Here is a 9,424-nt window from a genome sequence, read left to right as displayed (position 1 = left end):
GTAGGAACAGCAACGTCGGCACACTGCTTAATGTAACGGAAGGTAAGTCATTGCAAAGAAAGAATCAAGCTGTCTAAATAAACAACAACTAAAAATAGATAGATAATGAATAAAATAAAGTAAAGTGGAAGTACGAATAATCAGCAACTCTTCATTTTTCACCAACATATACAGTATTGTTAACTGGTACCTGGTTTTTGAGTCTGATTCATATAGTGCTCAAAGTCCCAATATAACCTCGGTGGCTACTAAATGTTTTCCGATGGACCAGATGAGATGCTATGTCTCCCGGTTCTCTCCCCCCATAACGCAACATATTTTTTCCCGATATTTGCCTCATTATCCGAAGAAAACACATTTATTCCGAGAACCTGTGAAATTTTTTGTGTTAATCCGGGTAAAATATTGCCGCCATTTTCCGGAACGTGGAATTTCACTCTGCTTCAAGACTTCATTTGCATCTCTCCTCCTCCCACTTATAGGCCTAATTTAGTTATTTGCTAGACCACTGCTGATTTTGCAATGTTGATGTTATGGTTGTTTTTGTTGGTGGTGTTGTGAGGGTGTTGCCGCCGCCGCTGCTGCCATTTATCTTTTTATCAGTATCATTATCATTATGATGATGGTGACTCATTATTATTTATTTATCTATTTATTTATTTATTTATTTATTTATTTATTTATTTATTTATTTATTTATTTATTTATTATTATTATTATTATTATTATTATTATTATCATTGATATCATTATTACCATTATTATTATCATCAGTAATTTCATTACTGTTATTGTTATTATCATTATTATTATTATTATTATTTGTATTATAATCATTATTATTACTATTATTATCATTATCATAATAATCATTATTATTATTATCATTATTATTATTATTATTATTATTATCATAATCTTTATTATCATTGTTATTTTCAGTATTTTCTCATTATTCTTTTCATCATTATCATTATCATCATCATCATTATCACTTCTATCATCATCATTGCTATAATCATTATAATTTAGAGAAGTCAGTAGTTGTAGTAGTAGTATAGCCGTGGTATAGTAGACTTACTGTCATTATTGTTGTCATTATTATTAATATCAATGCTACTATTGTGATTATTATGAATTGGATGATATATGGTGCACGTATTACTCACTGCTATCATTATGGAAGAATTGACACATCTTTTTGCAAAATGATAATGGGGTTGAACGAACTAATAGATAAGCTACACACACACAGACACACACACACAACAGAGAGAGAGAGAGGGGGGGGGGAGAGGGAGACACATACAAGAGAGAGAGAGAGAGAGAGAGAGAGAGGAGAGGGGAGAGACGAGGATAGAGGAGAGAGAGAGAGAGCGAGGAGGAGAGAGAGAGAGAGAAAGAAAAAGAGTGAGAGACAGAGATACAGAGATAGAGAGAGAGAGAGAGAGAGATAGAGAGAGAGAGGAGAGAGAGAGAGAAGAGAGAGAGAGAGAGAGAGGGAGAGAGGGGAGAGAAATGAGAGGAGTGAAAGAGGGTAAAGCGGGAGACAACACAACAGAGAGAGAGAGACAACGAGAGGAGAGAGAAGAGAGAGGAGAGAGAGAGAAAGAGAGTAAGGGAGAGAGCAGGAGAGAGAGAGATAGAGAGGAGAGAGAGAGAGAGAGAGAGAGGAGAGAGAGGAGAGAGAGAGAAGAAAAGAGAGGAGAGAGAGAGAGGAGAAAGAGATAGAGAGAGAGAGAGAGAGAGAGGGAGAGAGAGAGAGAGAGAGAGAGAGAGAGGAGAGTGATAGTGAGAGAGAGAGAATAGAGAGAGAAGAGAAGAGGGGAGAGAAAGAGAAGAGGAAAGGAGAAAGAGAAAGAGAAAGAGAAAGAGAAAGGAGAGAAAAAGAAAGAGAAAGAGAAAGAGAGAGAGAGAGAGAGAAGATGCAAAATAAAATCAAAGGACCCAAAGAATAAAAGACAAAGTCGGCCCCTTCCCTTCCCTTCCCTTCCTCCCTCCCCCGAAGAAATCCGAGAGGGGCCAAACCCACAGCGGAAACGTCCTTTAAGAATTGGCAAATTGGATAACTTCAAGAGGGAATCCATAGGAAAAAAGAGCCACTCGGGATATCCTACTTCCCTGCTCGTACGTCTTCTCCCTCCCTCGGTCGGAGAATAATCCTTTCGATCCTGAAATTGTGTTTCGTCTTTCGAGTCCGAGGGCGTCCGCAGAGTGGAAGGCCCTGGAGGAGTTTTCGAGCGACGGGGTCCTGCAAATTGGAAGGTAGGAAGCTCGATTTGTGGCGATGAGCTGTGCTGAGCGAGGGGACGTGCTGCGGGCGACTGCATATTGGGATTTCGCCTGTGGTTGGCTGGTAATAATATCAGTGTTAATGATAACCACAATAGTCTGTATGGTAGACTTCATAGTTATAGGAATAAGGATAGTAATAGCAATAATAATGATCGTAATGGTGTTAAAGTTAACAGTAATAAGGATAATAATGATCATAATCATTGTCATCCCGGTACAAAAAAGGCCTCTATTTTGCATCACAAAGTACGGCGTAGAGGAAACCCTTTCCTGTTCCAATCTCTAGCACAGTCAGAAACATTTTCAGCTATTCTAATCTATGAGACAAAATAGAGTACGATTTTTCCCTTAACAATAACAAAAGTTATTTTCGTTTTTTTCGATACCTTCGCCTGAACAATTTTGCGTCGTATCCTGAATGAATTACTTCCATTAGTCCTGCGAGACGGTTCCATTCAGCTTTCTGGTTCTGCAGCTCAACTCTCACCAACTGTCAACGCCGTAATGCCCCCTGTCTGCTAACCTTGTAAACATTTTCTAAAACAAGGTTACGAATAATCTGGTAAATGCAAAGGTTTAGAAGGTCACAGGCAATTTCACACTTACTTAATATTAGTATTTGTTATAGATAAATGACTTTTATAATCGTACCTGCTCATTTTCTGTTCACATTGAATGATAATTTGATATCTATAACTATATTGTCCCTGTGTCACTAATCGGATCAAATATCCATCATGACGGATATATATAGATATAAATGACTTTGCAGGTATAATAACGTCTATCTGGAATGCTGCAATGTTATGTTTCGGGGAGGAATATTCATAGTAGCTTAATATATCATTTCTAGTAACGTGGAATCGCAAACCTTAACTGGAATTTAAAGCGGCTTGCATACTAAGTATGTTGGTCACACAGCTGGCAATTCAAAGTTTATACAATTGTCATGAAACTGAAGAGTTAGCACAAATTGAAATAGTGAATAAGTGTACAACTTTTTCTCTTTTGGTGAATACCATTTCTGCCTGTATGATATAAGTTATATGAATGTATTTTTGTTCATGTGGTATGGAGTGGCAGGATAACGTATTCAAACTAAATATATAATTGCTAGGAATTTCGTATGCCTCTCTCTCTCTCTCTCCATCTCAGTCTCTCTCTTCTCTTCTCTCCCTCTCCTCTCGCTCGTCTCTCTCGTGCTCGTCTCTCTTCTCATCCTCTCCTCTCCTCTCTCTTCTCTCCTCTCTCTCTCCTCGTCATCTCTCTCCTCTCTCTTTCTCTCTCTCTCTCTCTCTCTCTCTCTCTCTCTCTCTCTCTCACTCACACTCACTCACTCTTTCACCTTGTGCGTACTTGCATGGTACCCTCAGTACTGGTCGCTTCTGAAAGCATATTACACTCCTTGAACGCAAAACTGCAAAACTTAAATTACGACTCGCGATTACCCAGCAAGCGAAATTAACTTCTCTTCTTTCTCCTGTTTTTTGGGAAAGTAAAAACAAAAAAAAAAAAAATCGAACAATGAGTCTGGCCGAAGGAGCCAAAAAACGTTTTCTTTATGAGAGAGAGAGGGAGAAAAAAAAATCCTCCATTCAGGTGACGATAAAATTCTTTTCCACATCAACATGGGCGTAGCGTGAAAAATCCCTCCCCCCATCAAAAAAGAAAAAAAGAAAAAGAAAAAAGCCGGTTCCAGAAGCCGTGCCCTTTCGGCTCGCATTACCGGCCTGACTCTTCTCCCTCTCCCGCGAAGCCGTATCATAAGCCGTCTCTTCTTTCGGGCGAATATTCAATTTCGGCGCCGCTCGTTCCGGAACAATTTCCTCCTCCGGGAAGTCTCGGACTGGCGGCCTCCCTCGCGTCCTACATACGCCTTGGAGGTGATTAGTCAGAACTCACATACATACATGCGTGTGTGTGTGTGTGTATATGTGTTTGCGTCTGTGTGTGTGTGTGTGGGTGTGTATATATGTGTGTGTGTTTACTTGTGTGTGTGTGTGTGTGTGTGTGTGTGTGTGTGTGTGTGTGTGTGTGTGTGTGTGTGTGTGTGTGTGTGTGTGTGTGTGTGTGTGTGTGTGTGTATGTGTGACATAACAAATTTAACATTTGATAGATAAGTTGTCATTATTAATAAAAGTACTAAAACCAAGAACTAAGCAAAATAAGTAAATATATGACAAGAGGGTAATAAAGACCGAATGAATAATGGACCCGCCCCCGGCCCCTCCAGCGCCGGTCGAGGGCAGGCCTTTAGGCGGCGACACGTCTGCAGGTAGCACATGCGAAAGTCTTTCCTCTAAGATATAATGGTTTATGGTTATAACAAATAAATGTGCTAGACATCAAAGATCATATAGCACTATGGTAAAGTATTGTAGTGAAAAGGGTGAAAATGAGGTAGAAATGGGGAGAAGAAAAAAAAAAAAAAAAAAAAAAAAAAAAAAAAAAGACTTGCAAAATTAGTCGAGGTGAGGGCTGAGGTCCGAGGAAAGGGTGACCCCTACAAGGGCCTCAGTCTCCGTCCCTGCTTTTTTTTTCTTTTTTTTCTTTTTTTTTCTTTTTCTTTTTTACTTTCAGCTGGTAGGTTTCATTAAAAAAATTGTAAACATATCTTACCGTATTTCCACTTCCAGCGGTTTTGTCATATGGGACGCGTGCTGTGTGGAGCAGCGTAGCGATCTCGTCTAGCAATCTTGCTGACCTGCGTTCAAATCCCTCGCCGCCAGGGATTGTAACCCGCATTCCTTGCACACGGGGGTCATTTAGGAGAAAAATGAAACAGACAGTATGTCACGCCAAGAACATCCATTGTAATAAATGGAATCAAAGGTCCGTTGAGATTTGTGGTGAATGCCCTGATGAGGCGCATACGCACCTTGACCTCGTGCCCCTGCCTTTCTCCTTGTTTCTATTTCGTCCTCGAGTCCTGGATGTCGTCCAAGTAAGGCAAACCTTGCCCATGTTGCAGGAGTATTCACGTACTCCTGTCGACAGCTCAGATTTCCTGTAGTTTACATGGGGCCTGTACGAAATCATGTTTCACGATAGAAATATTCACAGAATATTACAAAAGAAAATGTCGATAAACTTCTGTGTATTGTAATTCTTAAGTTTACGATAGTGTTATCTTATAGGCGAAAGTACATCTTATACAGTACTGTACATATGACTGGGTAAAAAGTGCGGTACTAATTTTAGAAGTTTGATTTTTTTCACAATAGATATACTGTTTGTTCTTAAGAATTCATAGCTATCCCACTGGGTATGATGTGCTGTTACTACGGCTAATTCTCAACTGATTCCGTCTTTCTCTCTCCCTCTCCCTTCCTGTCTTCCATTTTCCTTGTTTCAAGGAAAACGGATAGACGTGACAGCCAGAGATGAGACCGAGATTTTCGGAGAGCGGCTTATGGCCCCTGAAGCGAGGCCGCCCCGGGCACAAGCAGGGCGGGATTCTGATAAATCCAGAAAGCTGGTCTTGGAGTCGCTGAAACCGAATTGACCTTCGGTGACGTTTCTGGGAAAGAGATTACCATGGCATTGGGGCGCGATGAGGTTGAAACCGCCCCTGGGGTGTCTACTCCTTGTCCCTTACCCACACGTCATTTATGCATTTAATAAACACACACCCCCACACACACACACACACACAACAACATTATATTTGTGGTGTTGTGTTTTTGTGTCGTTTTGCGTGTGTTTTTGGTGTGTGTGTTGTGTGTGGGGGTCTTGTTTGGTTTGTGTGTGTGGTTTGTTGTTTTGGTTGTGGTTGGTGTGGGTGTGTGGGGTGTGTTGTGGTGTTGTGTGTGTCGTGCGTGTGGTGTGTGTGGGGGTTGCGTGCGTGCGTGGGTGTGGTGCGGCGGTGGTGGTGCGGCGTGCGTTTGTGTGTTGTGGTGCGGGTTGTTTTTTTCAGAAGTTAAGAAGATGAAATGGGAGGGGAGGGGTTTGGGAGAGGGGGAGGTCCAGAGTCGTAAACAAAATCCGCTCGCCGCCGCCGCCTCCGCCGCCGCGAGCGAGGCGCCTGGACCGCCGGACACGCGTAGGGGCGGGGGGGGGGGGGGTTGCAAGACGAGAAATCCCCGCCAAGTCCTCGGCTTAGACCTAGCTCCGAGAAGGAACCTCGGCAAGTGAGGGGAAGGGAGAGAGCTCCTCGCCTCCTGCAACCCTGCAATTTGCAGTGCTGACGTCAGCACAGTCGTCTACCCTCCTTTCTTGCCAGCGATAACCCGCCTTTGGGCATTCACATAATGCGACGTTCAGCAAATTATGGATTCATGGCGAGCGCGGATGGAGTGGCAGGCTTCAAAGCGACTATTCATCAGGACGCCGCAAAGGTTCGGCTCGACACAAGCGAACGCTGAACAAATAGTCCCGAAAAAGAGTGAATGAAATCTCCTATTTCTTCGCTTTGCTGAATCGTCCACATTCGCTGACTTCAACGGATGGCAACGGGATGTGCGGGAGATTAAGAAAGGGAGATTTTTAAAGGGGGGAGGGGGGAAAAGGGAAGACAATATCTTTATGAAAAGGGTTAGTAGTAATTTTCTGAAAACAGCGAAAAAGCGTATTTTGGGGGGTAAATGGGCTTTTGCTGCTACACCCTTTTTACTACCCATTGCCCTGTCTGAAATAATGTTTGTGATCGTTAAAAATTTACTTAATTTAAAGAAAAAAAAAAAAAAAAAAAAAAAAAGAAACCCAAAAAGGAACATGGTTGGGCTTATTATCTCTTTTGGTTTGTGATTTTGGGGTGGGGGCCTTTGTGGGTGATGTCGTTGGGGGCCTGTCTTTTTGCTGGGTGTTGTGGGTTTTGGGAAATCATTCGGGCTTTTATTTTTTATTTGTCTTTTGGCGGGAAAAACAAATTTACTGGTTTTTAATTTATAATATTGCTTTTCGGAAAATTAGGAAGTTTAAAAAAAGTAAAACTATAACCGGTGGTGGGAAAAAGAAAGTTTTAAAAAATGCAATCCCAAACAGTTCTTTAAGGAAAACAAAAAAAAAATTTTTAAAAAACAACCCAAAAAAACAGGGGTTTCTTTTTTTCAGGGGAAACGATCCTCGCTTCCTTCCCCTTTTTTTTTCTAGGCGGGGTCCCCCCTTCCCTCTCTCTCTCTCTCTCTCTCTCTCTCTCCTCTCTCTCTCTCTCCTCTCTCTCCTCCTCTCTCTCTTTTCTCTTCTCTCTCCCCCTCTCCTCTCTCCCCTTCTCTCCTTCTTCCTCTTCTCCTCCTTCTCTTCTCTCCCCTTTCTTCTCTCTCCTTTTCCCTCCTCTTTCCTCTCTCTCTCTCTCTCTCTCCCCTCTCTCTCTCTCCTCTCTCTCTCTTCCCCTCTCTCATCCTCTCGTCTTTCCTTCTCTCTCTCTCCTCTCTCTCTCTCTCTCTCTCCTCTCCTCTTTCTCTCTCTCGCTCCTCTCTCTCTCTCTCTCTCTTCTCTCCTCTTTCTCTTGTTTAAATATTCGTTCTCCTGGGAGAAAGAGAGTATTCTCAGACAAAGAAGAGAGAGAGAAGAGAAAGGGGGGATAGGAGGAGAGAGAGAGAGGGGAGAGAGAGAGAGGGGAAAATAAAGAGAGTTTAGGGGGAGGGGGGGAGAGAGTGAGGGGAGAGAGAGAGAGAGAAGAAAGAGAGGAAGAGAGAGAGGAAGAGAGGAAGAGAGAAAGAGAGAGAAAGAGAGACAGAGACAGAAACAGAGACAGAGACAGACAGACGGGCAAACAATAGGAGACACACACACACAGACAAACAATCAGGCAGAGAGACAAACAAACAAACAAGAGGACAGATGCATAGCAAGAGTTAAAAGGAAGGAAAGGGAATAAGAGAGGGAAAGGAAAGGGGGAGAGAGAGAGCAAGAAAAGTAGAGGGCATTAAGGGGAAACCTGATACTTAGTCTTGATTCAGTTTTCCGTGAAATTTTAGAAGGAAAATCTTGAATGCGGTAAAAAAGGATCAAGGAAATTCTCATTTCATTCCCTCCATTCCTTATAAACTTATTTGCTTTGCTAACTTCACTTTTTTTTTTCCTTTGAGTCCATCTATCTATTTTTGTTTGCTGCTGTGGTTTGTTATACGCGCAGAGGGATAAAACCTTTTTGTGGAGTCGCTCGTGGAAGTTTCCAACAATTTTCAAAAAAGTATTACCGTGAAATAAGATCCGCCTGCATGCCCACACTCGTTTGTACATGCGTATAATACATACGTACATACATACATACATTCTTATTTATATAAAGACATACATGCATGCAACCATGTGTATATTCGTGTATATATACATGCATACAAACGTGTATATATTCTTATATACATACATGCATACATACGTACACACATACATACATACATACATGCATGCATACATACATAAGCAAAAAGAGACAGACTGGATGACAGCCAAATGGAATAGGCAGAAACGAGAAGAGGAGCAAAGGAGGGATAGAAAAAGAATCAGAAACAGACAGGGTGAGGAAGACGAAGAGGAAGACAGAGTGACAATGACTCATGAAGAAAGAGACACAAATGGACGGAAGCATGGACTGGTGAACAAGATGGAGAAGAAAGAAAGAAAAAACAAGAAGATTGACGATAGATAGTAAATGGAGAAGGTGAGTAAAAAGGACGAGAACCATAGACAGGCACGAAGACCAACAGACTGACAAATAGAACAGAACGAGATGTATGTGTGTGTGTGTGTGTGTGTGTGTGTGTGTGTGTGTGTGTGTGTGTGTGTGTGTGTGTGTGTGTGTGTGTGTGTGTGTGTGTGTGTGTGTGTGTGTGTATGTGTGTGTGTGTGTGTGTGTGTGTGTGTGTGTGTGTGTGTGTGTGTGTGTGTGTGTGTGTGTGTGTGTGTGTGTGTAATAGTTGTTATATGCGTTTGGAAAATACATATAATCTCGATTAGAAATGTTATATTTGCAGGAGGTAGGCATTTGCCCGGATTACTCTTGAAATGTATCCGAGAAAAAAGCATAAGAGGCAATTGAAATGCATTATATTATTTGGCCTAAATGTAATTCCAGAAATATTTTCCATCGGAAGCAAATACGTTCGCTTGCAATTTGAACTCCAAGGCTCCTCTTAAACGTCATAGAGGGCACTTAAAACTAGATGAATATTTGATTTAGATTTAG

This window comes from Penaeus monodon, chromosome 37 (assembly GCF_015228065.2).
Source record: "Penaeus monodon isolate SGIC_2016 chromosome 37, NSTDA_Pmon_1, whole genome shotgun sequence".
In the NCBI taxonomy this organism is placed as follows: domain Eukaryota; kingdom Metazoa; phylum Arthropoda; class Malacostraca; order Decapoda; family Penaeidae; genus Penaeus; species Penaeus monodon.
The sequence above is the reverse complement of the archived record's forward strand: the minus strand, read 5'-3'. Positions refer to the sequence as shown.